This window comes from Dermacentor silvarum, chromosome 3 (genome assembly GCF_013339745.2).
Source record: "Dermacentor silvarum isolate Dsil-2018 chromosome 3, BIME_Dsil_1.4, whole genome shotgun sequence".
NCBI lineage: Eukaryota > Metazoa > Arthropoda > Arachnida > Ixodida > Ixodidae > Dermacentor > Dermacentor silvarum.
Window position 1 is genome coordinate 40,747,688 of NC_051156.1, and position 4,519 is coordinate 40,752,206.

Below are 4,519 nucleotides of genomic sequence, written 5' to 3' on the forward strand. Positions count from 1 at the left end.
CAGTGGACATTAATGTCTACATTGGAACCTACCTAGTACGACGATGGTAGGGGTTGACGGTAGGTGGCCAAGCTCCCCCACAAGACTGGTGCCCTCCTGGATGAACAAAAGGATCCCGTGTACACAAACAGTACGAACTCAAGTATCTCAAGTGCAGTAGCTGTCCTTATGAAATCTCAACCATAAGAGATGCCATTCCGCACAGTGCAGTTGTAAATGTGAAGTCTTCTTTGGCAAGTTCAGATAAATTTGAGGTACGTGGTACCTGGGTATCTAATGACTTGCGTCTGATAAATTATACAAATCAATGCCTTCTAGTTCACATGGGAGAACGAAAAAGGAGTCAATATGAAGCTTGGAACCAATAGGACCCACCAAGTTAGTTTAGAGCGGTGTCTAAGCCAATTCCAAAAAAGCGCAATAAAAAAATAAAGGGCTACATGACAGATTGAGAACTCAGAACAGAAACATTCATTTTCACACTTCTGAACAGCAAAAAATATTCTCAAATAATGAAAATCGCATCCTATTTTTTTAGAAATACAATGCACAAAAATACAACCTACCTCAAAGACTTGGAAAAGGCACTTTTCGTGGTCTTTGAAGTGGGCACACAGAAGGGGAAGCAGAGCCACCTGAACTGCTTTGTCATTTTCGTTTTCTTCATCGTGTACGTGGACAACCACACGCATCGTCTCCTTCCTTGGAGTCAATTCCATAAGGTGCATCATTTGTGGTCCACAAATCAACATTTCTTGTTGAAATATGGCCTGTCAAGATGTTCAAATTAAACAAACAATTATCAGATAAATGACTATGCTACAACTAGGTCTACTGTTTGAAAACATTATGCAGGTGTGAGAGTATCACAGAACGATTTCGCAAATTGGACTATCATTAGCAGCAGGTAGTTTTTGTACAATGCCAAATGTACTCAAGAGGAACAAGCAAAGTGAGAAAACCCACTGCCCAACTCTTCCAGTTATTCTCTGGAAAAATTCAGTGATGTTCACCTTGGCATTGCTCTCAAGGTTGCCTTGAGCTTAGTACAGTAACAAATGGGCGGTGACTACTGGCATCATGGCATCTGTGAATATTTATCTACTCTATTTAAATGTGATTAGCTTTCCAACTAGGAACCTAGCTTACGAAAGTTGACATTTGGCAGCTAATTTCTGTACTACTCGCTCGAGAAATTCAAATGGTTTTTTGAGATATTGGTCATTTCGCGTTTCCATAAATTTCACTTAAACACTTAAGAGGAACATTCCGTAGTTCAAGAAACATGCATGATCCTGCGTAGAACCTTTTCTTTTAACCTTACAAACACACCCACGCAAACAACTGAAATAACGTCATACCTTCACATTCTTCCCGAGAAGCTTGTCAGCATGGCCATAGAAAAATGGCCTTACAAACAGGAGTGGCCACTCCTCCTTCACTGTCAATGTATGTGGAAAAGGTTCTCTGTTTATAAATGTCCTCTGTTCGGTGTATAGGTCTTCCATGTATTGTGTTGCGAGTGCTGTATTATTTTCTGTTGCGTGTTTGTGTCCTTCATGTTTCAAGAATTCAATTTTTTCTGCGGTGTCACTAGGGGGCTCAAACCTGCGGACTGGCTGCCAGTTGGCGCAGCCATAAGCCCACCTTCTTGCCCCGAGGCTTGATGGTCCTGCCGGTGAAGTGGAACGTTTGCCCCAATTTAGGTTTTCCACCCTATTTTCGAGCTGCTGGAACAAGGAGTCGTAACCCCGTCCCAGCAGCCCGCCATCCAACTTCCGGTCCTCAAGAGAGAGAGGGTACGCAGCAACAACTTGTGCAGCTGCGCTGCGTATCTCCTCTCTCCTGGGTCTGGATTGTTTAAGTAATAACTGGTCGGCCACCCGCCTCACCAGCTCCCTTCTCTTCCTTGGAAGGAGGGGCGCTTGATTTTTAGGGGCCTCTTGCAAACTATTTGGGAAGCAGCCAGTATCTATTGTAGGCTGGCTTACAACGTATGTGCTGCTGGCTTTAGCGGGGGCTTCAAGCTCGGATATGCCTAATGGATAAAAGGAAAGCAGACAAAAACAAGCTCCAGATGAAAAGTTGAATCATGGCAAATGTACTGAACATGTAGTTTATTATATGAAAGCAGATATTTATATTCAGAATAAAGGACTAAATAAAGGACTAAATACTATAATAAAGGACTAAATACTATAATAATTTACAAAGCCAAGTTCACTTACACAGACTGTACTGAGTGTAAGTGGTAGTGTAAAAGCTAGAAAGGATGACAAGTAAAAAGAGTAAGCCACCTGACAGGAAAGGACCAGGAGGGGCTGCAGGAATAATTTCCGCTACCACAAACACCCTCTCATTAAGAGGAAGCTCACTCAGAAGTTCTGAGAAGATTTCCTCCTCAAGCTCTGTCCAGTCCCTGAGGAATACCTGGGCCAAAAATGATGTAAAGGGAAAATGATAGAACTGTTTGATAAACGCATTTATACTTCTACAAAGTCAAATATTCAGGTTTTGGCAAGGCCATGGCCATGCTGGAACGCTAGCATTGTTAGGGCCTATTCTGTCCCCATTTTCACTCTCCCCCATCACAGCAGACGCAGGGGCGTAGAACACTGATCCAATGTCTGGAGCAGGAATCGATTGTTCGCCGCTGCACTGACACTACTACAGCAATAGAGGGGATTTTTATTTGGTTGTGCAGGGATATATTAAGATCAGATTTTGCAAGAGACGTTTGAATAGGATGAAGCCCATAAATGTTACAATTGAACATCTTTGATTGATTAGCGCTTCACTGAAAATTAACGTTACATTCTCAAGTGGTTTCTGTGGGGCACTACATGTTAGAATACGTTTTGTGAAATGGACTGGCACAACTCAAGGTTTTCCTGAATTATATTCACAATGTGTTCTTCGTGGCTACTTTACAAAAACGCACGGCCATCAAAAAGAAGCTTTAGCCCATGATCTCTCATCTAAATATACACGGTAATGAGGAATAATTTTCCTCAGCATCCACTGCGCCAAATTATATTGTTTCCTGCATTAAAAAATGGTGAAATATACTGACGGTGGGAAACATTATTTAGGCTGTCGCTTTATTCCCTAAAATTGTTGAAAATTTCCAAAGTGAAAAATAAAAAAGCTCGACTATTATGTTTTCAACTCTGTACCTCAGTGATAACGATATCACAATAGTTTCAGCTGCACCTAATAAAGCATTCAACGAAGACAAAATGAGAGGGACACTATAAATAAATTTTACACAAGTAGAAAAATAGCTATCAAGAAAGGAGTCAAGCAAGGAGGTACTATCTCTCCCATGTGATAGATGTATTTAAGCATACAAGAATAGATTATTGGTAACAACCAATCAGCTACCAGCTTCATCCTATCTGTAGCCTCAGCCTTTAGAATCTGCAGGAGTACACTTATGTTGTTTACTTGCTCACAGAGGACCCTGATCAGGAGAAGGAAACTTATAGAATAAAAATGGGCTACAGGACATATGGCAAGCATTATCAAATCATGACCGGGCGCTTACCAGTGTCGCTGAAAAGTGCACAATCACTGCATTTTTACCAGCAATAACATGTGGAGCTGAAATTTGGAGGTTAAGCTCGATAACAAGTTCAGGACCGCACAAAGAGCGATGGAACGAAAAATGTTAGGCCTATCGTTAAGAGACAGGAAGAGATCGGTGTGGATCAGAGAGCAAACGGGTATAGCCGATATTCTAATTGACATAAAGAAGAAAAAAATGCCAGGCTGGCCATGTATGCGTAGGCAGATAACCAGTGGACATCACAGTTACAGAATGGTTTCCAAGGGAAGGAAACAGAAAAAAGAACAACATGGAGTGAGTCACCGACCAATTTTTCAGACGCCGGTGAATTCACGATCCCTCCACAGCACTGCGGCCAACTTCACAAAACTAAAACAATTCTATAGACATGAGAAGCCCATCTTCCTCCAAGACAGCTAGCAAGAGCCTTCTTGCAATCAGACATGATTAATGGAAAGGAACACTGATATAAGGAACATGGTAGTATGGTGTACGCCAAGTACCAGTTGAAAGTTATTCACGGAAAATAATTTGCTTCCCACGAATAACCTTCAGCTGGCAAGTCCTGTTACTCTGTGTTCCCGCTTCGTCGTTTTGCGCTGCTTTTTCTCCTTTGAGATGAATGACAAACTAGCTCAAAGGAAGTTTCCGCTTAGTGAAATAACATTTGTACATTACCTTTGCATTTGCTGAATTGCAGATGCCCTTTTCTTTCGCCTGGGCCAGCACCTCTTCTAATGAGCTAGCCTGAGCCATCTGTTTGATTGTGGTCACCATTCCACAGTTTTATAAGAGGCATTGCTGTTCACTTCCTGCAGTATTTGGTGAAAAACTTGAACTTAAAGGATTCATGGACTCGGGCATCTACTGTTAGTGTATAATGTCTCACAGAACACTTGGGCAAGAGCTAAGAAACAACAAAATTTTATTTCCAGCATTTACACCAACGCA

At 41.7% G+C, this 4,519-nt stretch overlaps 1 long non-coding RNA gene across 1 annotated transcript; it reads right to left on the reverse strand.

Annotated features, from left to right (window-relative positions):
- Positions 1-1,998: 1,998 nt before the first annotated feature.
- On the reverse strand, positions 1,999-4,305 carry LOC125944472 (uncharacterized). Its single transcript, XR_007466222.1, has 3 exons — positions 4,247-4,305; positions 2,298-2,430; positions 1,999-2,038 (listed from the first exon to the last, which is right to left on the reverse strand). It is a non-coding gene; the product is annotated as an uncharacterized LOC125944472 (long non-coding RNA).
- Positions 4,306-4,519: the final 214 nt, after the last annotated feature.